The sequence below is a fragment of the Eleginops maclovinus genome, chromosome 14, assembly GCF_036324505.1.
Source record: "Eleginops maclovinus isolate JMC-PN-2008 ecotype Puerto Natales chromosome 14, JC_Emac_rtc_rv5, whole genome shotgun sequence".
Lineage (NCBI taxonomy): Eukaryota > Metazoa > Chordata > Actinopteri > Perciformes > Eleginopidae > Eleginops > Eleginops maclovinus.
This window is the reverse complement of record NC_086362.1, coordinates 9,102,448-9,129,280: the sequence shown is the minus strand read 5'-3', so window position 1 is coordinate 9,129,280 and position 26,833 is coordinate 9,102,448. Positions and strand designations below refer to the sequence as shown.

Here is a 26,833-nt window from a genome sequence, read left to right as displayed (position 1 = left end):
ACTCCAGTCAAAACCGCTGCCTGATGTAATGTCTGAACACTAGGTGTGGCAGAATGAAGGTAGGAGTAAAATAAAATGCTAACGTGATTTGAGTATCAATGCATACGGCTGACTAAAGCACAATTTAATCTGAAGACAAATATATAGACTCGGAGGTCCTTCAATCACAGTAAAGCTTCCTAGCATGCACTCTTACTCATAATCCAGACCCTTGATATTAGGTGCATAGAGAAACAACCGGCAGCATACCAAAACAGTCTTCCCACACAATCATAATTACAGGAAGGCCGACACATGCACACTCTCTCTCTGCCTCTCCAGGCAAGGAACAAAAGGACGCCCACATAGCCTCTTGGTGCGGCAGTCGTGTGTACTGTAGGCCCACTCATCCTTTTGATACTATCACTCCACTGTCATTCCTCTGTCGTATTCGGTCCTCTTTAGACTCCCCGAGTGTATTGAAAGCGCGGGGAGAGGAGTACAACATTGGATATGGAAACGGACAAAAAATACTGCGTGAAATACAGAGACAAAAAGACAAGAAAATGGGAGAGGAGCGCACAAGATGGAGTGTAAATTTCGAGCAAAATGAACCCCGGTGGGAAGAGAGTGCATAAGGAGGGAGTGGGAGTTCGAGGAAGATGGGAAGAAAGAGGGATGAAGAGTCAGTGTGTATGAATGTGCGTCGTTAAGAGGATGGGCAGAGAAATATGTAAAGGCGATAAACGGGTGAAGGCCGCCATCCGTCACTGTCGAAGAGAGGGATGAGCGAGGGGAGAGTGGATTTGATTAGGGGAAGGGAGAGCGCTGAGTTTGTGAGGCTGCAGCATCATGCTGGCAGGAGGAGACGGCAGAGACAGGGAGGTGAAGGCTGGAAGGGAAAACGTGAGGAGGTAAAGGGGGGAAGAGGTCAGGTTTTTAGGTTTCGGGGTTCATATTTGTATTTTGGGTTTCAACTAGGACATGTTTACTTGCTTTAATATCCAAATACCTGCTCTGATTGTGAGAAGAATCACAAAGGTACTTTTTAAGCCATGGGTGGAGATACTTAGATTGGATCCCATGTGTTCCCCAAAAAATTGTCTAGGTTGTCTTTATTTCACAGTAGGTGGGTTGGTGGGCACTCCAGACGCCCAAATGTGTGCACAAGAACAGGTTGTGTGCAATGCTAGCCTTTTTGTCAAGTGTGTGCGCCTCTCAAAAATAGAACGAAGATTTCAGCGTGTTTTTTTCAGAGTTCTTGATGTTTAATTTGTTTTTTAATACTTACAGTTATTGCTTTTTTCCCGCTGTATAGGTGGGGGGGTATTGATGGAACAGACTTACAGAACCCCTGAGGTAAATGGTTGTTGCGAAGGGAGAGAAATGGGAAATCAGAGAGAAAGACTGAAGTGTGTTCTCTTTAAAATAAAAGAACTGCAGACTTTGCACAGCAGGGCTCCAAAATAATACACTTCTTCTGAGATAGCCCACTCAACTAATTCTCCCCAAGCCTCTATGTTGTTTTTGAAATGGGGTAAGAAACAGCCTGTGTATCAGTGTGTGTGTGTGTGGCGGGCCCAGTATCAGCATGTGTACACCCATCTGTATGCACCACCCTCTCTGACTGAATCCTGTTGGAAGCCGTCCTGTTTTGCAGATTTCTATTATTGTTTCTATTCCTGGAACGGTGCACAGTCAGTTTTCAATGATTTTGTTTAAGTTTTACTCATTTGGAAGAATTCACTCCTGCATCAGTTTAGGCATTACATGCTTATTTAAATACTTGTTTTTGTCTCGCTTTGAATTTCTTCTGCTAAAAATCAAACGTTTGATGTTGAGAAAAATGTATCTGATCAGAGCTGTGTCAAATTGTAGAATGCTTTTGGCTACTGCAGCACCTTACCTTAAGTAAGGCGTTCTTAAAAAGTATCATCTTTGAACATGGCAACAATTCAGAGGATGCAAAGCAGTTATGTTGTAAGTGTAAACATAATAATAATAATAATACTACTGGAGGATTTAAAGTTTGCTTTGTATTAGAGGTTCCAATACTGTGCATCCACCGGGCACAGATAAGCACCCACGTATTTAATAAACTCAGAGAGCTTTGTTAAAAAATCAAAAAGATGAAAAACAATGCAACCTTTCATTCTCTTTGAAGTATTGCTGTTTTACAAACCAGTCATCCTCTCTGAAGTACAAATGCAAGGCAGCAACAAGCCTCTGATGTTCTTAAAACCAGGCGGCAGCTCTGATTTACCACAGGCTGTGATTTGGTGAACCGTTAAGACTTGTGCAACGACGGACAAGAAAATCTCAAGTGGCGCAGCTTTAAGTAGGCCTTGAACTCATGTGCCTTTTAACTGGAGTAGATTTTTGTACTTAAAGTCATGGCTCACATCTTTGCCCCCGTAAATGTTTTTTGGTTCCCCCTGGTACCATACTCCCGTTTATTCCTTTGGGCACTAGCGCTTGCGCAATGAAGCGTTAAAGTGCTGTTGAATAAAGCCGCCGTGATTAGACAGAGAAATAATCCCAGAGTATTTGATTTTTGAATGCAAACATGTAAGACAATGTTTATTTTAGCCTTTCTAACATGGAGTTAGACACCTTTTGTCTGCTTCTTAGCATAATAAAGTGAATATCAATGGGTTTTTAAAGACATCACCTTGTAATTTGAGATATTAGGACAAACATTCTTTATATTTTTGTGCCAGTTTTTGAGAATACAGAATATTTGACGATAATTATAAGTTGAATCCAAACTCTTACATAATTATTCCTGAAAATACTAGCATACCAATAGTGAACAAATGGGCGATTCCAACCAGATAAAGGCTAATAAAAGTGGACTTTATTAGCTGTTATCATCATCAAACTAAATGATAAATGACCCTACTGTATGAAACATGTTCAACTAGCAGCATAAATACTTCAAAATCCCATCTAACTACTAATATAATAACCTAAGCTTTAGCATTCCTCCGACTCTATGACCAAACTCTCCTCGGCACTTCTCTAACATTGTTGTGTTGTGTCTGCTGCAGCCAATCTCCCACTCCTGCCGAGCTTTTGTAATTTTGTTTCCCCCTCCTTTGAGATCCTGCACGGCTGCACAGCTGTGGGATCACATTTTCTGGGAGGTAAATTGAATTGGCAAACAGCAGAGGTGACAATGATTTTCCTTGGCACCTCTCTACCTCGGATCATGCCAGGGAGCAGCCTTCACATGATCCGTTATGAAGCTCTCACTTCAATGTGTAACTTGTGTCCACTATTTAGTCTTGCTTGAAGATCAGTATTTGTATAGAGGACTCCTGCCTCGTGCTCGGGGTTGTTTTTGCATTTTCTCTCACACTGAAGGTTTATTTTTCTCTTGCAATGCTTCAATGTCACACGATACTGCAAAGTGGGATCTCAGCATTATCGGTTGTGAAAGTCCCTCTGTAAGCTGTAACGAAAGTCTCATTCTATCAGAGTCCTACAGATACAGTCATGGACATAAAGCAATGAAAACACTCAGGAAGTGGCAGCACTGCTTCACCAGGAGGAAAATGTTTTTGTATTGCTGCATAGCTGTTATATCTTTGCCAGAGAGGCGGCTTAATACTGCTTTGTTTTGATGCTCCCTCACTCCAGATGGCAATAGCGCAGTTGCATCTAATTAAATTGCACAGTAACGCGGTTTAAGATGGGGTCTGATAAAAACAAAAATGAATAGCTGATAGTGTTTGCCACATGCTCATCTTTTGATGCAGCTTCCATATTGTGCTGAATGTAGGAGAAATGATCTGGGCATCTGTGATTTGCATTCTCTATGTGCATCCAAGTTTTAAAGCAGCTGTAATCAGTATTTCTTCAACTATTAATCAAAAGTGAAAAGGCTTGCTTATGGAGATTATCCTACAAAGTATTACCTGAATCCTCAGCTCCTATCTTAACAGATCGTCCTGCAAAGTTTCAGTTCACGGTCTAGTACCGTTTTTGGCCAGAAGGCAGCTTTTTTCCTTTATCAGCTCTAAAAACCAACCGTTCGCTACCCGTTCAAAAACATTCAGCTATCAGACCCAGTTTACAACTAGCTTGAGAATATAGAGCAGCATTTAGCAGCTAAGGAGCTTGATATTTCCCTTATGACATGGTAGAGGCCAGCCAAAAAGTTAAAAGTGAGCATGTTGGACTCATGCTAAACTTAAAGTCTGCATGTAATTATGTACATCAAGGCTATGTGTTTAGTCCCATTCATGTCAGTCCCACCTGTAATGGTTTGGAGTGTGTCCCAGTGTTTACATCAAACTGTGTCTGATTGGAAAATGAGTGCTGCTTGAATTTGGTAATTATGGGTCTGTTTAGTTAAGTGTTGTAGTGCACTAGGCTGCGGTTTGGGCTCAATTCCAAACACTCTCTAAACACTATAAAAGGTGTAATCTCTATGAGTCCAGTCTCATTTTTGCAAACAATTTGTAGGATATCCTACCATTGTATGTCCTGTGTGTTTGGGCTGGCAGCCATCAGCAGGTCACACAAGAGAAACTACAATTTCAGTTCCTAATGCTAATTTTCTCCCTCACAAACTTGCACTCATACAAATACTTAAAATACAGTTCTGCTTACGCCCACGGATTTGCCTTTGCACAACACACATTATCACAAGTGTAGCAAAATAGCTGACCTGCCACTCACCCTGAACATAACACGCTTGCAGTTTTCTCTCCCCCCTCCTCTGTTCATCCCTCCTTCTTCTCCTCTCTGTGGCTTTCTGGCTCAACCTTTTTGTCTATAAAGTCTCCCTATGTCTTTTTATGTGCTTCCTTTGTCCATCTCTTGCTTCCTCATCTCCTCACTCTCTCATTTCCACCCTGTCCCTCTTAATTCTTCCACTTCAGAATGCCATATTCTGTGTGTGTGTGTGTGTGTGTGTGTGTGTGTGTGTGTGTGTGTGTGTGTGTGTGTGTGTGTGTGTGTGTGTGTGTGTGTGTGTGTGTGTGTGTGTGTGTGTGTGTGTGTGTGTGTGTGTGTGTGTGTGTGTGTGTGTGTGTGTGTGTGTGTGTGTGTGTGTGTGTGTGTGTGTGTGTGTGTGTGTGTCAGTAATCAAGCAAGAAATTGCAGTCCACAACACAAACACCGGACGAACAAGAGACACTCAAACGCACCACATCTCTTGCCCAATCAGAACTCCTGTGGTGTCGTTTATATGGACCTCTTAGTGTGTGTGGACACCCAGTTTGATGATCAGCGCCCTGCATCCAGCACAGTGGGATAATGACATGCCGAGCAGCCTGTGAATCACTTTGATGGATGTATTGATTAATCCTAAGCATGCACACACATAAAATGAACTCTTTCTTCACTAAGGCATCTCTTTTTTTCCAAAAGCTTCCCACTTAAGGTCTATTTTCAAACTTATTGGTCATTTTGGTCTGGGTCAGCTAAGATGTAATTGTAATTCTTTTTGACTTATACTTCAGCATCTCTGCTAAACTCATGACGCAAAATTGTGCTTTTGCATCCTTCGTGCAGAAACGCGTAGTATTTAGTTGTCGAAAACATATCAGTGATAGACGACTTAGCATTTCCTTAGCTTCTTCTTGTATTTCTTGTTGTTTCTCCTGTGTCTATTCCCCTTATCTCTACCACCCTAAAACAGCAATAGGAAAATACAGAAGGCTACGGATAAGAGGTGGCGTGGGGACTGAAATAACTTTCAATGATTACTTTGTTGTGGCGTATTAGTATCAGACATGTTTGATCACCGAGGCTACTCCCTGCATCATGAATCACACACTGCGTTGTAACTCACCACAAAGAGCTTTCTCTTGCCTGATGTGGGACACTAATAAAGGCGAGACAACAGCGCACTGCAATGAGACGGCGAGAGGAACCGGTTTCCCCTTGAGTTTGTTTATTACTGCATCTCATATTCTGGTGCTTAGCAGAGCTGATACAGGTAGGGACGCTCTGTGCTCGGCTGTCAGACTGTAACTATATTGTATGCGTTGCAGACTAAGCACAAGCCCGTTTTTCTTCTGACAGTCTTCACCCAGGGCGTATTCTGCAACGTGATTCACTGGAGCATCTTACAACCTACTGCATGTGTTGAGTACACAGCTGTCAGAGAGGTGGTGCCAACACGCGTAGCAGGGGTGCTCCTACAAACTGCAAGAGGATGGATCCTTGCAAATGTTTCCAAAAACTCACAGTTGAAAGGGCTATCCAGGTACTGTCTAAAGGAATCGCAAAAACACCTGAGATGCATCTTGTTTTTATTTTCGTCTTCATTTTATAACCTCTAATGACAAAATCATAAACAGATCAATTAATAATGAAGCTGCTCGGTAGTTGCTGCCTCAGTATCATAAATGACACCCATCGGCTCCTCCTTTAAACAAAATGAAGCCAATGCTTTAGACTTGCAATGCTGAACAGTTGTTACTTCTGGCTTGGATAGCAACATGCACTTTACTAATTGGCCCTGAACGCACCCTAGCAGTGCAAGAGTGTAAATGGATGCCGTCTCTTCCTCTTCCCTCTTCACAGGTTTTGCATTCTTTCACTGAGCGGGATTAGCAAAGGAAGTACTCTGTGAGATCCTGTAAGCCATTCAGAGTCTGCATATCTGAAAAATAGTCCTAAACCGAATATTGAAATGTGGGTTTATAGATTTAAATCAGTATTACCGGGAGAACGGAATAATCTTTCACAGATATGTGGACATCCTTCTAATCCTGACGTGTGAGTTTCCCAGTGAGGGAGTATCGGTTTTTATGTGTTTCCTCAAACCTGCAGACACCTCCACCTCTCCTCTCCTCACCCCTCGTCTCTTATTCATGCTCTCTTTCAGCCCTCATTTCCCACTCTCCATTCCCCCCTCGCTATTTGCCTCACGCACACACTCTTTCACAGTTGGCTCTCCCCCTGTTTCTTCACCCTCCCCAAAACCTCCCCTTCGTCTGTCTCCAGTGGTTGCCGTGGTTACAGTTTGTTCTGCTCATCAGGCGCCTGCTGTGCCTAAACAGACTGTCAACAGTTTAATTACTCATCTTCTCATCCCTCTATCTTAACTTCTGCACTACGCCTTTTTTAGTTATTGACGCGTCACTTCCACCTCTGACTGGAGAGTCTCTTAGTCACTGCTTCATCTCTCCTTTCATTCTTGTCTTCTTTCCATGCTTTTACTTAACATCCTCACCCGTCTTATTAGTGTAATTACTCGTCCTTTTTAACATTGCTCTTATTTCATTCATTCATCAATCACCCAGTGCTTTGTTCGTTTTCCTTTTCTCTCTATTCCCTTATCCACACCCCCTGTTATCATCCACCTCTGAAGTGTCGTCAATCCTCTTTTCATTCCTCATTACTCTGTCTCTCTTCCTCCTCTGAGTGTTCCTCCCTATCTTAAACAGTTCGTCTTGTAATTCCGTCTCTTCATCACGCTATCACTCCGCACCTCTCCGTCTCCATCATCTACTCTCCGCTTCTTTTAGCTGCTGACAGCGGCCTGATGTCTCATCCTTTGATCCTCCATCCCTCCCTCCTCAGCCTTTCTCTCCTCTCCCTCCGCCATTTGTCATTCACCCGCCCCTCCTTTCATCCGTCAAACGCCAAACTTCCTGACACTGACCATGTCTCCCTTGCTCCAGGGTTTCGAATCTTTCACTTCTGGACTTGATTGAAAGCTGGTAGAATCAGAAAGGTGTGTGACACCCTACATCTTTCATTTATCATCGTGTCTTCTTTACCCCTCTGTTTCATGCTGTTGTCCTCCTGCAGCTATACTGCACATGGGGATTCAGTTGGTCACCGGCTTGTGATCACTCCATATCAATATTTTCCCCTCATCTCCTTCCTTCTGCCTCTTTATTCCTAAATGAACCATTTGTCACACCCCTCCCCAGAACAGAAAACAGCCAATCATAGCTTAGATGCTCTAACTAGGTCTCTGTTGACGTAGCTGTCGGCATGGATCCCAAAAAACAGCACTCATCCTAAATGCCTTTTCTGTTGTAACTTAAAAAATAGAAGAGAAATCCAAGAGAGAAAAACCTTCACCAAAGCCATTTTGAAAAATAACGCTTGTATCAGGCCTGCGGATTCAGATCTGTTCCAACATTTATTGGGTTATTCTTTCTCCAATGCTACACCCTTATAACCAAATGTAAATCAAACCAATAGTGTTTCCACAACCCTGCTCGGAAAACCAACAAACTGAAAATGTATCTCCCTTGACAGATATTTTGTATGTAGTCCTTTTGAAGTATGCCTTTGCAGGATCCTTTTTTGTAAATCTAAACGTCTGGAAACATTCACAAGTCATTTAGAGACCGCTTTTCCAACCAACTCACAGCTAGCATTAGCTTAATGACTTTTCTAGCTCCAGCTGATCAAATCTGACAGTTTTCATTTCCGGCTGCAAATTCAGACCAGAAATGAACGAGCATGCTTTTGTTCAGGGACCCGTTTTATAAAAAATGAAGAATTGTATCGTAAATTGGCTTGTTATGAACTGCATGTGCCGTGCTATAACAGAGATTGGGTATAGGGAGAGGCATTGCAACTGGTCGATTCATTTAGCTCCTTTTTAAAATGTTTTTACTTGCTTTCAATAAGTGGTCCATTGCCAGCCATTTTTCTTCCCTGCTCCTTCATTCACTTGCCGGTCTGCTCGTGTTGGCGAGGCCCCAGTGAGCATCCCATCTGCTCCTGCCTCTCCCTTACTGCAGCCTCCGAGTGACAGACACATGATTAACAAGATCATTTAGATAATGTTCGTTTTATTCCGCCTCTGTTTCCCTGTTTGAACCGCATGATTCTTACCTGCTCTGTATTCTCCTCTCTATCACTAGCTGGAGAGCAAATCCAATTATAGAATTATAATGATTTGGTTAATGGATATCAAAAAGCCTCTTTGTTACACTTTAAAAAAAGGATCCAGTTATCATCTTTTCAGAAATAGAGCTGCCCTTGTTCAAAGCCCGAGTCAAACCTGCTGTAAACCATCAACAGAAGAACTAATGAGCCCTGTCTCACTTATTCAAAACACTTATTGTTCATAAAAATAGCTTCACATGCGGTTGTTTTGTATTTGTGCCGGATATCTTTCGTTTCCACGGTAATTAACGCACCTCCAAGGTAGAATTTCACTTTCCCCTAAGGTTTGCCTCGTAATTGGCTCGTCTCTACACGGAAAAGCCCCATGGTATAACACATTCTCCTTGTTGTAATATCTGTAAAAAGCTCCTTACTTGATGTTGTACGTGTTGGTGATCTTTAACAGACTTTTTGGGGTCATGTGAGACTAATTATAGCCAATGGTACAACAGTAGAAAGCTACAAAATGACGTCCCTCTGTCATTTCTAATCATTTTTCCCTCGCATAGCTTTCTATTTTTATCTCCTTGCAGATAATTTAGCATTTTAGTCTGATTGTGCCGCCTTCTAATCCTTGTCTTGTCACTCTTCATTCAAGACTTTGTGGCTTGTTTATCCCACTTATCAGGTCATCAATCAGTCAATCCTTCAGTCTTTAAGTGACTTCTCAAAGTACTTCTCCTTTGTCTCAATCTTTTACATCCTCTCATCTGATTCCCCTCTTTATCAGCCAACATAAACCCTTCATAATTTCTTCCTTATTTCACTTTAATCCCCCCTGTTTCTTCTTTTATTCTGTCCCTTTTTCCTTGTCTTTTGAAGAAGTCCATCACTCTACTTAGTGCAATCCTTGTCATCTGACCTTTCTTAGCCTGTCGTGCTCCTCCCCTCTCCTCCCATCTCCATTTTTTCCTTATCCTCCCATATCTTCTCTCGTTTAGCCTGATCTCCTGTGTCAGGGTGCCAAATCCGTGTACGTGTGCTCGGACAGGCTTACGTAAATAAAACAAAAAATGAAGGTGGAGCTATTCTGCTGCTGCCACACACACACACACACACACACACACACACACACACACACACACACACACACACACACACACACACACACACACACACACACACACACCATGATGCATACACACACACACACACACACACACTTACCATGATGCATACACACACACACACTTACCATGATGCGCGCACACACACACACACACACACACACACACACACACACACACACACACACACACACACACACACACACACACACACACACACACAATGATGCATACACACACACACACACACTTACCATGATGCGCGCACAAACACACACACACACACACACACACACACTTACCATGATGCACACACACACACACACACACACACACACACACACACACACACACTTACCATGATGCATACACACACACACACAGACACACACACAGACACACACACACACACACACACACACCCACACACACACTTACCATGATGCACACACACACACACACACACACACACACACACACACACACACACACACACTCTTACCATGATGCACACACAGGTGAGCTTACATAAAGGTGTGAGATGAAAGCAAAGCTAAAATGCAACTAGCGAGTAATCTGATACAGGACAGCTGGCTGACACTCACACACACAGAAACGCACACACAGAGAGCAGGACTATCAGTATGTGGAGCAAAAGAAAAAAGCAGGGGGGGTGTCAGGATTAAAATAGAAGCATAGGGGGAAAAAACATACGTGTGTGTGTGTGTGTGTGTGTGTGTGTGTGTGTGTGTGTGTGTGTGTGTGTGTGTGTGTGTGTGTGTGTGTGTGTGTGTGTGTGTGTGTGTGTGTGTGTGTGTGTGTGTGTGTGTGTGTGTGTGTGTGTGTGTGTGTGTGTGTGTGTGTGTGTGTTGGATGCTCATCTGTTCGTTATGTATAGGCCTGAGAGAGAACAAAGAGTTCCCATTCCAGTGAGGGCTGGTGTTCACCGCATTGATGTGCTCAATGATTCAGCACAAGAGGGCTAACCATGCAAACATTGATTCACCTTTACTGGGACAATACAGTGTGTGTGTGTTTCAAACAGCGTGGACATTACCTTTTCCGTCTGTGCGGCTCTATAATCCAAATCAGCTCCACATGTTATCCAGGTGTGTGTGTTGTGTTTAGCACAGATCTCGCCCCAGGTGTTTCTCCTTGTGATAGGCCAGTGGGAGGAGGATTGAGGTGTGTGTGGGGTTGGGGGGGATAGGGTTGTGTGATTGTGCTGAACCTGTCCTACTCCCCTTCACACACACATGCCTCCACACTCTTCCAAAGGAGTGAGATGTGGGTCAGTGTCAGAAAATACACTAGGGTTGCAGAAATCCCACAATATCCTCTTAGGGCTTCTATAGGTGAAGAAAAACCTGGAAAATCCAGATTAACTCGCTCAATCCTGCTGTGGTATTCCAAAATCCAGACTCCTGGAAGAAGATCCACTTGGCTTTAAATCCTATTCATGGATATCCCTCATAGTTGCATTTCTCTGAGGAGCTGTCACTCGACACAAAAGGCATCCTGGAGTGGGCGTGCGATCTTCACCTCCTCTCCTCACCACCTTCCTCCTCCTCTTCTCGCGCCCTCTCTCCTTCTTTACTCTCACTCATGCAGCCCCGTCGTTTTCTCTCGTCTTTCACACACTCTCTCTCGTCTTTCTCTCATCACTCACTTCTTCCCCGAGTGATTTCCAGGGTGTGTCACCGAGGCTCTCCGCGCTCTATGCCGCGTGTTTCGCTCTCCCCACATTGAATGAGTTGCTCATCGATGACCTTGGAGGCGAGGCGCAGAGAGGGAAGGATGTCTAGAAAACCTGCAAAAAGGGGAGATACATGTGACGGGATGAACTGTGTGCACTGTACATATGTCCCATCAATGTGCACTCGCATGAATCACACACACACATTTGGTCCATTATCACTTTTATGTCCTTCCTCTTCACCTCACATCCATCCCCCCTTTCCTGACCGGTGCTGTCCAACATACACTCCTCCCTTATGGCTTCTTTAAATCTCCATCCCCACCTTGCCACTTCTAATTTTGCCTCCCCCCTCCTCCCCTGCCTCCCTCCCTCCCTCTCACCTGTCTGTCAAAGACAATCAATAGTTCTGAGACCCTCTTAGCGCCTCTCAGCGGTCGCCTTTGGCTCTTTTTTTTTTGACTCGCACACACCATCAGGAGCACCATGCAAACACACACACACACACACACACACACACACACAACCACTGAGTAGTCATGCAGTGATACTCTCCTGCAGGCACACACAGCCTCTACATCCCTCTCACTCTCTTTTCCACACACACACACACACACACACACACACACACACACACACACACACACACACACACACACACACACACACACACAGCCTAATGAAACAACTGGGCTATTGATCAGCGCCATGAATGTCAGACAGTTCAGAAGTCCCCCCCCATACCTCACCTCCCCCCACACCTCACAGGCCTGTCAATCAAACTCCAAAGGCCGACACCTTTAAGAAGACAATCTCATTATCTTGATCTAAAGCTGCACTCAGTGTTGGTGTGTGTTTCGGCGTGAGTGTGTTCCTCAGAGTGTGTGCATCCGTGCAGCAGCTGCATATAAAGCTGGATTCTTCCAATTGCAGATCCTTGATAATCTTTTTCCTGTTCATCCCGGTTTATAGGCATCATCTCCTTCTGTGTATTCACAAAAGCAACTACTTGGTGTCCTATTATCAAACATTTTTAAGACCCCCTCTGGTTCTTTCCTCATTTTCCCAACATGTCTTTTTTTCCGTCCGCCGGATGGAAAATGTGGAATTACTAACCTTATTTCCCGGATCATTCCACGTTGGCTCCTGGAACCGTCACATCACCCTGTCTCCGCGGCTCTCTCTCTATTTCAGCTCCGTGGAAAAACACCCATCTCTCCCCCCCTTCTCTCTCTCCCCTGTATCTCTATCTGGCGCTGTCTGTCCCCCCCCAATCGCTCTCTCTCTGTCTCTCTCTCTCCTCCTGCCGGTCGTCCCCTCTCTCGGTCTCGACAGCTGCAGCGCTCTGTCTGCCTCCTCTGTCGCCGCTCCGTCAGGCTGCCGGCTGATTGAATTTTAAGTCATGTTAATCCCACAGAACAGGTACTGAATGAAGGAGGGCACACTGTAAAAAAAGAAGGGAGAGAGGAAAATAACACCAAAAGCAGGGAGTATTTTTAGAAATCTCTCCTTCATGGAGGTTTTCTTCCGTTTATTTTCTTCTCCTAATCCTGCCTCCCCCAGTCACAGCACTTCATTTATCCATTTTCATCCTCTTGCATTTTTCTTGATCTTTTGGCTTTGTTTGTCCTTATCTGGTGGAGAAGAGTGTGTGTGTGTGTGAGTCCCGACGAGGAGCAGAAGAGTGTGATCTGGCTCCGGCAGCGGCATGCAACGGACTGAGAGAGAGAGAGACGCACACAAAGAGCGAGCAGAGAGAGAGAGGCATGAACACGAGGAGAGAGAAACAGGGGGGTGAGGAGGAGGAATTTGAGACCAAGAGGAGGGGAGGATGGGAAAAAAGAAGGTTCAATGAAATGGGTATGAGAAGAAATGATTATTGAGTAAAAAAAGTCAATTAAACACAAAATAGCACACATTTAAATATTGAAACATTTTAATACAATGAACACGAGGAAGTTTATTCACATACTACATGCTGTCCTTCTACGGTGGCCGACTGATACAAACGCGCCTCAACAACCAAAAACATTGCCATTTAGGAGAAACGCTTTGCAGCTTCAGAAACTATGCTAATATAAAAGCATAAAAGCGCCAAGACACAAAACTTCATAATGCCTGAACGTCAACAAGAGACCGTTCCCAGCTGTGTGCGTCCCTTCTTAGTGTCCCCTGATTTCCGTTGTGTTATGAGCTTCTTGCAGAGTTTGTTATTCGCAGCGTTGTTACTCATGCAGCACTTTTAGTTGCTATGAATGATTTGTCAAGTTGGAGAAGATGTTTCTTCATGTGCATGTGTTTTTGCACAATTTTTTTTTTTTATATTTGCAACGTCTGTGAAGCTGCAGCGCGTTTCTCCTGATGGAAATATTTTGGACTGTTGTATAGAGTTGTTGCACCTGTGGGCCACCATAGTTCTGCTGCTGTAAACACCCACTAACACCAGATGTGTATTGATATGTAGCTGAAACTAGTTTGAATGAAATGTTAACACCTGTATATAAAACATAATTTATCCCTGACATTCTGTAAATTGCATACTATGACACTTACATTGTTGTGACAATACTTCCTTACCTTTTACGTTAGTCATATTTTGAATAGCAGCCGCAACATTTATTTAAGACGACTAGATCAATATTGGTGTCAGGTGTTGGCTATATTTAGAAAATGTTCACTGCTTTACCTTCCCCTTTCTGTCTGGTATCTCTGCTCTATTGAAAGCCACCAGACTCCTTTTGAGAGAAGCTGTAATTTCACCTTGCAGAACATGTAAGTGGCAGATCTTCTGCTGTGTAATTCACTACGGATAAGCCCCACTTCAAATACTATGTCTTTAAGTAAAGGATCAGAGTACATGTTCACCACAGATGGAGGAAGAGCAGGACATAAAAGTCTGCTAGTATGACGAGGGGAAGCAAAGTTGCCTCGAGCAACTCTGGGTCTGACCGGGAACAGAGGGGGGAAAGACGGATGATTAAGAGAGCACATGAGTGGCGACGCGGGTGGAAAGGGAGGTAGAGGAGAGAGCGGATCTCTGGGGCATGAGGGAGATAAGTGAGGAAGAGAGGGGTTAGTGAAGGGTGGAGTGGATGGAGTGATAGCATGGCGATAGGAACATGTGTAGCTGATAGGACTTCAAACGGTGTCCGAGTACTTCATCTCCCTGCTGTGTCCATGGCTGCCGGAAATACGCGTTTAATCGAAAAGTGTGTGTGGTTGTGTGTGTGTGTGTGTGTGTGTGTGCGCCATTACTCGGGCAGAACCTCTAAAGTTGTAGATATTGGATGTTGGAATTAAGTCATTTCCAGCATTCACATATGGGTCCATTTTGTCAACACAGCCCCCCGTTCCTGGAGATGAAACATCGAGGAGAGTGCAGGGAGGATGAATTGGTTTTCTTGTATCACAATTTCCACCCAGAAAGTCAATGTTCGTCCCTCATTCACTTGTCGATCCCCTGCGCGTCCAATCTCTATTCATTTGAAGCGTTTACCTTTCACAGTACTTGTACGCATCTCACTTTTTTATTTTCGAATGCACTTTTCTTTTTCTCTTCACGCTCACTCCATTGTATTCCTGCTGTTTGTGGGCCAGTCTATTTTTAACCTCCTGAGCCAGACCTCCCTCAAAGCAAGGTCCAGCAAGGAGAAGTTTGATATATCATTTCACACAAACGTATCTCGTTTACTGCGCGCGGCTTTACGGCTCGTCGCTTCTCAATTAATCAAACCTCTAGCGGTTTGGCACCGGGTCCCCTCCTCAGCGAGAGTGACCTTGCTGAATGAAATAAACTAACGTGACCCGCCGCTGCGTGATGGATGGAGTGAGTTCACCAGCCAGGAGGAAATCTCATTACCCACTGCGTGTTAGTTAACTAAGGGTTGTAGCCACCGCTTTCATCTGGTTTACCTGTGGCTATCAATACATTACAACCATAAATCTATAAGGCGAAGGTGGAAGAGAACGTGCCCTCAGGACATTTCCCATAATAACATTTTGATCATATCGAGGTGAAAAGGGTAAAATAAATTAAGTAATAAATATTAATATCAAAGTTCCCCAGTTAACTTATATATACTTAATGTTTTCTGAAATGTTATGTTGAAACAGAGGCATTATCTTTTATCATTTAATTTACCTGACAAGGAAATCTGGATACAATACTCAAATGACATTTTAGCATCAAAGTTTGTTAGACAAGGTATTTGGGATATCCCTCTGTACAACATCAATCCCAACAATCCAAAAATATTATACAAAGTAAAACAAATACATTTTCACCATGTTTTTAGGAACAAATGATACGTTTAGAATAATTACTTGTAAATATATCAATAAAAGAAATATAAACAAATTCCTCTAAAAACAAACAAAGGGAACAGAATATAGAAATAAAACGGTAAAGAAAAAGATGGAAAAAGGCCTAGTGTTGTAAAGATTTGGTCCAACAGTCAAACATTTTGACTCATCCAGCTAGTTATTCCTATGAAACTCCCCAGATGATTACTAACATTTAGATAAAAGAGATTGGATGAAAACGTTCATAAACTGATATGTTAAAATCTGCGAATGAGGCTTTATTTTATGCTAACTTTTGATGAACTTAAAAGAAGTCATCAAGCCAAATATACACAGTTCGTAAAACAAACTCCTTAATGTGTGTTTGGAAGTTATCCGTTCACTGGTCGTAAAGAAGACATGTTATTGAGGCTTAACAACCTCTAATTGGCCGCTGGATGTAACACGAAGCCTGTAGTGTCCGTCCTTAAGCGAAGCGTTCAGGGAGGGGTCGGTGTCTCAGATCAGAGATTGGCAGGATCTCTTTTTTTACTTCATCCTGAGTAACTCTGCTCTTAATCATAAGGAGGGCAGACCTGTTCTGGTTCGGTCGGACCAAATTAGCCCTCAAAGTGAAAACAGTTGCAGGGGAGTCGGCCCACTGACCCCGCGTTGAACGAATCCATCGACTTCCTTTTATTGGATATTGGTTCACTGGTAAACTCACTGGTGGTGCAAGACAAACCCTTCCATTAAGTCATGCTAATCTTGCAGGAATAGTCCCTTCTGACAAAAAGTGGTGCTCGTATTTCCTAACTCTGAGTGACTTTAATGGATGACAAAAAATTGGCTAGCTGCCTTTTAATTTGTCTGAAATTTATTTCAATTTTAAAAATAAATCTGACTCAAAAACTGTCTTTATGTGATTATAAACTTATCACACACACTAATGTTTGACACATTAACTGGTGTGTAGGATTACTGTCCATCAGCAGCAATATGTCACCATATGTCAAACTTTTTTTTAAATTGATTTGAGAAATTCTCAAATCGATTCAGAATCGTGGAAGATAAGAATCTCGGTTCTTACATGAATGGATTTTTGTTGTGTGTTACGATGAAGCTTAAAGCATCAGAGTGTACACCTCTCCTGCTTATCTGGCGGGTGTGTCATCATGTGAGAACACGGTGTGTGTTTGTGTGCATGCATGAGTCACAGTGAGTGTGTGTGACACTGCTGCTAAATATAAGCAACACTGAAACACTTGCACACCTGCGCACACAAACAAGTTGCACATAATCAGCAGTGTGTCGAATACCTCTTCACACACACCCACACACATTATCTTCACACACATGGACCGTACAATCATCACTGAGTATGATAGAACATATACTCAGAGATTTGCGTGGTTGCACACACAAACACACACTTATATCACAAAACTCATGCTATGGCCAGCCTTTAAAAACACATACATCTTACAAGAAACACACACACACACACACACACACACACACACACACACACAAACACACCTGCTCAGCTGTGATGTTAGGGGTAAATGGTGTGGAGGTTTGGATCGAAGGGCAGATCCCCCTCTATTTGTCTCAATCTCGGAATAATGAGAGACAAGGACAAACAGACACACACACACACACACACACACACACACACACACACACACACACACACACACACACACACACACACAACCCCGCCCTCTAATGATTCTGTTGAAGCCATTTGCATGTCATTGTGCTTTTATGTCTTCCCTCTGCATTAGAAATAGAGCCTCCAAATGATTTCCCGGTTACTGCTTGCGGATCGTTTTGCCCGCCATTGACAGCAGTCGATGAAGTACGATAAAAACACACCGGGCCTCATTTATCTATATTGCTTTGAGTGTAAAACCTTGACAAATACACTCGGATGTAAACACACTGGGCTGAAATGACTTCAGGGGTTGGTTAGAGGAAATAATCAAATGTTCCCAATTTAAAGTTGCTTTAATGCGTAATGTGCGGCTGGAAAATACCGTTGAAATAGGAAACAAAGCAGCAACCAATAAAAGGGTCTTTGTGTTTGTGTTGGGGGGGGCTATATGAACTTGGGTTCTGCAGGAAAAGGATGAAATGCAAAACTGGGAGGCGCAAATGAGAAAATTGCATATTAGATTTAGTTTGTTGATTGTTTCACGTAATATAAACTGCAATTTCTTGGCATTCGTTCTGTTGGAAATGCAGGGATGTGAGTCTGTGTACATTAGGAAAAAGCTACAGATTAAAGCTATACATGAATATCATTATAAGATTAAAGCTAATAATCGGTATAGAGAACTAGTCCGGTGAAGATTATGGCTTGCATAAAGAACAGTTCCATTAATTCCCGGGTTCTGTGCTACCATGCAGTTTTCAGTTTCTTAACCTTATGTAAAGCGATGTTTTCATCACTAGAGAAATTAAGCCATATGCGTTTGCTTCAGTTGATTATTTTCAAACTAAGAGCCCCAGTAAGTCACTGTATCTTTTACAGCAAGCTCAGAATGAGGCTTGTTTTTGAAAATGAAAGCCTTAAAAGTTACACAGATACAACAATTAAGACACTAGCATCGGGACACACACCAGTTGCCATTCATACTGTCAATATTTCTCAATATAGATAATTCACAATAGTATGGTTTTCATAGAGTAGTATCTAGTGGGATGTTTGGGTAAATGTTGAAGGATGCTCCAGGGTCTGGTTTACATCCAAAAACTGCAAACTTTGCATGTTAGCAAAACGTTACTATGCTAATGCTAAAACTGTCTCTCTAATGACATGTCCATTCCGGTTTCGGGTGTTGTGTGGAAGAGTGTTTTCCTATTAATATTAATATATATATATTATGTCAAAAGTTATATATATATATATATATATATATATATGAGTGATTGGCTGAATTTATGAGCTTGCTAATGTCGCTTGCTCGGTTTACTTTTGAACTCCACTCCACTTTTGTGACAAACCCTCAGTGAAGCTCAGTTTATTCAAGCTCAGACATTTTAGGGGACATAAAAATAACATTAAACGATGAGTATAATTGCATTAACAGAATCAGAGCATGTTGTTTACATGCAACTCAGACACATTACCGCTTTAATCGCATTATGGTTGGAGATAATCTCTGTGTTGGTAAACATAGCTAATAAACCTTCCTCTCAGTGGGACAGTTTGACGTGTTGAATGCAGGTGTAACTAATAACGTTAATAAATGACTGCATTTAGTTTTGGTGTGCTAATGCCAGAGCCCTGTTGTTTCTCACTCTGGCTCCCCTACACGTCGTAATGGCAAAACACACTGAAACGGAAAAGGCGATTTCAGCACCACGGTCAGCGCACACAAGCTGTACACACACCGCTTCATGATAAGAACACACACTGATCAAAGGGCATTGAAAACTGAAATGTGAAAACCTGTAAACACTGACTACAAAATCACAGGCAGTCATGACAAGGCTCTAAAACCTTCAAATACATAATGCATGCGCCAAGAAAATCTCGACAGTTATAGAACATTCTGTAAATAAGGGGCGGTGTTAGTTGATTCAGTGCTCCCTTGGTCCCTGGAAAAAGTCAGCATGGATGTTTAGGATTAAAGGAGTCATGCTGAGCCATATATTGAAGGGAAGGATTAGATATGGGCTTTTGGGTTGAGTCAACATGTCCATATTGGTTAGCTTTTTAAATAGGAGTCCAGCTATCTTTGTTCAATATCTATTAGTGCGGCATGGATGAATCACCTTTGCACAGTAGTCACCGAGACACATTAGATGAGAGGCCTTACTTTGATGATGGTGGTAAAAGGAAACTGGTTGAATTGAATGTGAAAGACACGCTGCTTTACTGTGATATGCAACATGTGACTCACTGAATCCTGTTTAACGTGCCCTTTTAGCTTAGTGGCACATAAATAACCCACAAGGTAGCTGGGAAATAGGACAGATATGTTTCTTTTAATGCTAAAGGAACATTTACACAGAAAGAAATGAGCTGAACCCATGACCTTTAAAACTTTTTCAAATTGGGATGTGACTTTTGTATTTCATCTGCCGAGGGGTCATTTTTTTTTTTTAGATGTGGAGGATTACAGAAAAACTTCCAGCCCAATATTCAGGAAAACTAGTCAAAGGTTGTGCAGACATAATGAATTATCGCCCTGGCGGAGGACTTCTAGCTGAATATATAAAATAATTCACTTAGCTTTTTTTCTACAAAGAGCACGGTACAACATGGTGTCAATCATGAAAAATGAGCCTTATAGTTGTCTAAATAGTCACTAAATGTGTCACTCTTTTTTTTTAAGTTTCTTAACTGCTTACCAAGAATATACCAGGAACAATATTCAACCTGATTTCTAACCGGTTTGCCCTCATCTTGATACTCAGACGTCTTTGTGGGTTTTTTTGTTTTGTTATTATCACACCTCTATCTGTTCTTTAGCATTTGCTACTGAGAGCTTGGAAACTCTGCGGAACATTTTGTAACATAAGCAGCCAGAAACCTGACACGGAAATGTGTTTGAAGTGATATAACATTATTCTTGAGTGCACAGTCAGTACTTGCTAATTACTTGGAGGCAAAGTGTCGTTCAGAGTGCAGACTCTTTCTACGGGACTTGGAATTGAAGGTCACGCAATGAGAGTTCTTTTGTGCTAGCGTTAGCTTGATATCTGTAATGCTGCACTACTTTTCTTTTGTGCACCTTAAGTGTTTATACACTCTGAGTCCGCTGTTTTCTTTAAAGCTTAATTGGTTTCTGCTCTTTTTGACTTAAACCAGAAGCTGCTGCATAGTGCTCTCTGCAACAACACCTCAGCTCTTAATCTGTTTCAACTGTGACACTGCATTTGAGTTTCCTTTTCACCTTTACAACTCATATAGTGTGCTCGTATTTGAGTTGTAAGTTAGTGGATCATCTTCATTTGAAATGTATTGAGTGTTTACACACAGACAGTTTCTGTAAGGGTCATGGTAGAAGTTATTAAGTGTAGAATTCTGATAACAAAAAGGAGGTTATGTATCTGAAGTGAGGTTAATAGCTGTTTAAGGAGGACCTTTCCTTTACGTTTAACATTTTCTGTAACACAATAAGTCATGATTTGAGCTACTGATAGCCAACATAAGTCTTTAAAATGGGATTTATCATGCTTGCATTTTGCTGCAGGTTTCTGATTAAGTAGTAAAGAGTGATGTGTGCAACCCTGAGGTCTCTGTGAGACCATGAGATGAAATGATTTTAAATCATGCTTTGAATTTGGTCGTAACGGATACCTTTTGTTAGCATTAATAGCACATGTTAGAAACCCTCCACTGAGCTGTTGCTAGAGGAGATATTAAAACACGCATCAAGCAGAACACCAAAATCATATCTCTCTTTTGACTCAAGTATCCATTAACAGAGGTTTCTTCCATCAAAGCCCACTGCCTAACACATCTGTGGACAATAATTATGAAATGCTCGACCAAAATGATGTACATGTACATTCAAATTAAGTATATGCTGTATGGTATCACTCTGTCAATAAGTTGGGGCGTGTTCTTTCAGAATTTGTTTTGCGGATCATCTGAATTTTTTTATTGTTGTGGAATATCACTTTATATTATAATTTCAGACCCAAAGGCTGTGGTTCTGCTGGTGGTGCATGTCCACAGTGTGATATGATGATGGGAGGAGTAGTTATCGGGTTTATTGAGCTGGGAACTATGAATTCCCAATGTTTTCCTCAAGCTGTAAAATGCTGAAGATCTCGTGCTGCTTTCTGCTGTCTCCAGTCTCTCTGAGGAGCCTCGGTTCAGTGGTCTACAAGTTTCAGGGTTGTGTATGTTCAGGAATATCAGCAATGGAGGATTTCTGCATTGTAGAAATAAGGTGTTTATACAGATTTAAGGAAAGGTGCTAATATCTGAGCTTAGGTGTGTGTTGTTGATTCATAAATGCAAAGTGCCAGAATCGAGACAAAATAAAGGTGCAGTGGTCAAAAATGTACTTTAATTCCAAAATCACAGCCTTTTTTCGCTCTGACTTTATAATGTAATATTCTACAATCTGCAAAATAAAATATGCGCCAAAAACAATTCCTCCTCTGAACCGAAACCTCACTTTTTCATACATATCTGACCAAAAGTATTCAACATAAACGGATTAATAAACTATACATCTCTTATTTCCTCATAGAAAAGATATAGCAAATTAATCTAGTACAGGATCATTCACTCGCAGATCTCGAAAAAAAAACATTAATTCTGGTAGATTTTTGTATTTTTGCTACGTAGTACAAGTGATATGATCTTTTTGAGTTAAAGAACATCTAACACAGAAGACCACCTGCTGACAGACTGAGGCGCCACACTCTGTGGGTTTGGAGTACATCACGAGTCATTTAATGCGTCACCGGCCTACTGCTTAAGGATTCCCAAAATACCACTAAGTAGATATCTGTTTTAATAAGCCTGCGTCTCCGGGTCCCTGAGAGATCCTCCTTTTAGCTCCTTCAGCTCCACATGGTCTGATAGCAGGTGAGTCAGTCACACTATCTAAAGGTGACACCACACATAGTAGTTCTAATGATCCCCCTCCCCCAGTGGAACTGAAACTGTTACCGTGCGAAGTTGTAGGACTTTCTTTTTATTAATTATGTGTAGTCTTTTTGTGATAGAGTATTCAATGATATACTAAATAAGAAAAAAAAGATGGATCTAGGGGGATCTCTACTAAAAGATCTAGACCTCTAACAGATGCCTTTACATTAAAGTGTCCCACCTTGGATGTTAAACATGGGCTGTGAATTTAATGAGGTGCCTTTTTGTATTGAGCAGCTGACTCCAAAAAGATTTACTGTTCATGCTTCTGATCTTCAAATGTAGTTCTCTCCCTCTGCTAGACATCCTGACCACAGTGCTCTAGCTGTTTCATGTTTCCGGTCACCTTCTATGTTTAGGATGTGGTAATTCAGCACCATGGACAGCATCCTTCTCACAGAGGCAGCTGAAACACATCCAGACTTTCTTCACTCTCACTGAGTTCAAAGTCTGTATTCGACATGTCTAAAGCTCCCTCTTCTTATTCCTTTTAGATATGTTTCTAAAGTCATTCTGAAATAAATCCGGAACATTAACCTGGACAGTGTCTCGTGAAACGTCAGATAAACCGATGCAAGGGTAGACACAGGCCCAACTCCTCCTGGAAAGAGATAGCTGTAGTCAATTTAATTCTCCCAATTTGGGCACATTTCTTTTCACCCTGTGAGCTTATTTCCAACAGAAATGTCAGCTCTGCTGATGAACTCCAAGGTGAACATTTCTCTGCCGGGAGCGGTGATAGGAGTTATTACTTGAAAGATCACCAATGAGATTTTTATTTCAGGGGGAGAAAAAAAGCCCCTTTGGCAAATGTCAAAACACTGATTCCAGATTTTTAGGTGAGCCCATGAAATAGTCATGCACAAATCTGTTATCTCTTTAATGGGGCCGGGGTGTGTGGGGAAGACGAGGTGAGAAGAACACTGCTGCTTTTTCTTTGGCGTCAGAAACATTTCCAGCTGTTTCATGGTTGTAAGTGGTCACTGGAATTGGATGAAGATGGTTGTCATGGTGAGAAGTCATTTGTTATTTTAAGCAAGCAAAAGAGAGGAGAGAAATAGAACTGAGCGCGGAATTAAAGCATGACCTTGGAGTTAATGCGTGAGGAAACGAGGCACGGAGGTGAGACGTGTCACATCAGCAAACGGCGCCACATAAACAGACGCAGTCACACAAATGCAAAGAGGAGAGTGGAAACAAACACGTTCACACACCGAGGCTGGCATGCTGAACTTCTAATGAACCAATCAGTGCATTCATTAACGGCCAGCAGGGACCCAAACATCTCAGCGGCCTGACACTGAGGGGCCTATTCACAAAAGGATTAAGCTGTGTTTGAGCCCAATAAACATGAACAAATAGGACTCAAAGAAACTGGAATTCTTAAGCCCCGGAAAGAGAGAAATACAGCCCCAACTGTGCTGCCAAACAAATAGCGTCTCAGTTCTCCTGTGCTATTAAGTAGCATGAGTATGAGTAAAATTCATTTTTGTGCACACATTCGACTAAACGTTTTTCGCTTAACAATCCAATTCACTTGAATCAGCCATATTAGGCGGACTAGATTCCTCCATCAGGATCTGTAGCTCCCGCTCTGAAATGGTGGTTTTTTCTTTTCGCTCTGCCACTGTTGCCTATAAAAGCAATGCACATGCAGTATATGCCTTGATTATTGCAATCAGATAAAATCTATCATGGTCTCAGCTGCAGAACTTGATGGCCTGTGTCCACTGTGATTTCATTAGCACAGTGTCTTTTGTGAGTCTGACCTTGAGACGATGCAAGTATTCACACATCATACCACTATCAGCATCCTGCAATCCTGAGTGTCTTATTGTGGGTGCCCACGTTTTGATTTTCCATCTACGTGTGTGTGTTTGTGTGTGAGTCTTCCATTATAAATATTTGCTTGATTCTGTGTGTGTTTCTGAAAAAAGACAGAGGTGTGTGTGTGTTTATTTTGGGCCTGCCTTGTCTGCTTGAGTAAATTTGTAGCTGATATAATGTCTGTGTGTACATTCCCTCCTCGGGCCGTGTGTGTGTTGATCTTGTTTATGTGTCCGGGACGGTGGTTAGGGCGTGACGGATGGGGAGAGGGGACACAGAGAGGAGAGGAGAGAAGACAAATGACCTGACAGCTCCCCTTTTCAACCCCTAATCACTGGGGGAGCGTGTGTTTGTGTGTGTGTGCCACAGAGAGATGCACGGTTTGTGTTTGGGGGAGATCAGGTGTGTGTTGTGCATTTTTGGGTAAACATTTTTTTAATCTTTAAACATCCAAACTCAGGATCTGCACCAAATATTTTTTGTATCCTGTTCTTTATAAATCAACTCTTTAAGAATTGCGTCACATGACAAAACAGTCAGTCATTATTCGAACAGAAAGTCAATAATAAATAAATAACATACAAATATTTAAATAAGCCAGAGTGAGAAATAATAAAATAAATACAATTAAGTTATTTATAGAAATGTACCAAGTTAAGGTAAAATGCACCATAAATATAGTTTTTTATATAATACAAATATGTATTTAAACATGAGAATGTAAGTGTTCAATAAAAAACATTTAAAAATAAGATAAAGATATAAAAATGATTTAAACCTGAGAATGTAAAAGTGAAAATGTTCAATAAAAAAAAAACAAGATGAAGATATCAAATTCACATTGTTGGCTAAAATTAAAATGTGCACAGTTGCTACAATATCTAAATTTGTCAACATTTGATCAACCTTTTAAATGTCAGTCCTTTGTTCGCTCCACCTCCTCATCTGATTTGCATAGGTAATCATAAAAAAATCATTGAAGACGGATTTAATTAAATGAGAAAATATATGTATTTTTTTTACCTCCGAAGAGGACTGGACTGCATCTTACCGTCAGGTGTACATCACTTTATATTAACTATATTTTGATGTCTGATGACAACACCTGCAGGAAATATTGTTTGCAGTTTATCACATAGCTACAACCCTGAGCCCTGCAGCGAGTGTTTCAAGGTGATGTTGTGTTTGCAGCCAGCATCCATCCCGGGGCATCAATACTCACCTCTGTGTTGCTGTTGCAATCTTCAGTAAGGCTGATTGCAACAAGAGCGATAACGACCTGCGCAGAGTTAGAGGAGCAATAAAACAGACTTCCCGGTGGTAAACGCGGCGGCGTGAGGATAAAAGTCGATATAGTCAGAACTTGATATCAATTTTTGACACAACATACTAAGCCTTGTAAGTTAAATCCTTTGCTATCATAAAGAGGGGGTAGTCCAACTTTTCTGATAACACTTTTTGATGACACATAGTTTTATTTAAAATAAAGGTAAAAAACCTATTCAAGAACAACACACACAACGTTGTGGAATTATAAATGTACTTTCAAATAAGAAGTTATAATTTAATAATTAGTTTTGTGATTATTTCTGTGTTAAAAGCAGATTTTAACACAATAAAGGGGGGTGTGTGTGTGTGTGTGTGTGTGTGTGTGTGTGTGTGTGTGTGTGTGTGTGTGTGTGTGTGTGTGTGTGTGTGTGTGTGTGTGTGTGTGTGTGTGTGTGTGTGTGTGTGTGTGTGTGTGTGTGTGTGTGTGTGTGTGTGTGTGTGTGTGTGTGTGTGTGTGTGTGTGTGTGTGTGTGTGTGTGTGTGTGTGTGAAGACAGAAACAATTGCCACAGGCCTTGGGAAGTGAGACACCAATGTGTGTCTTCTTAAGAGAGTGTGTTTCAAATCATTATAGGAAACATGGAGAAAGAGGGAAGTGTGTGTGTGTGTGTGTTAGTGTGTGTTGTCGCCACAGGCTTCACACAGCCTGATAATGAACACATTGATCTGGAACAGCAGAGAGGAAAAGGACAAACGTCGGTGTATTAATGGTGCCTCTCGTCCCTCTCCATTATTTCGGAGTCTTTCATTAATAGCTGCTGTTTGTGTTATTTCTCTTTCATTCCTCGTCACTGCGTTCCACATAACTTAGTTTATTTACACCTTTTGATTGCTTTTTACTCCTTATGCTTTCTTGTTTACATATATAATTAAAAATGAATATGAGATCAAACATAGGAACATAATGGGATTATTTCCAATTGTGAAAATGTCCCAAGGCCAACTATTGACTCCTCCGATCCAAAGAAGGTCTTAATTAAACATCTGCATTCTTTCTTTTCCTGTTTCTTTATACTGTTGAACCTTTTTGACCTTGAACTCATCCTTGTTGCAGTTTAATTGGAGTGTGATTTTATTTTCACCCACTTGTTGAAGTCTCGTGTAGAAGGTCCGAAACAAAACATAAAGTCAACGGCGTCAAATCCCCTCATCTCCATCCTTA

The 26,833-nt window shown here is 41.8% G+C and overlaps 2 protein-coding genes across 2 annotated transcripts in view; one reads left to right on the top strand and one right to left on the bottom strand.

The window, feature by feature from the left end:
* LOC134875686 (leucine-rich repeat and fibronectin type-III domain-containing protein 4) overlaps positions 1-12,851 on the bottom strand; it is a 36,712-nt gene extending 23,861 nt beyond the window's left edge. Inside the window, 2 exon segments of the mRNA XM_063900282.1 lie at positions 10,975-11,727; positions 12,730-12,851. The gene's annotated coding sequence lies outside the window, so the exon portion shown is untranslated.
* pcxb (pyruvate carboxylase b) overlaps positions 1-26,833 on the top strand; it is a 267,351-nt gene that overhangs the window by 184,225 nt on the left and 56,293 nt on the right.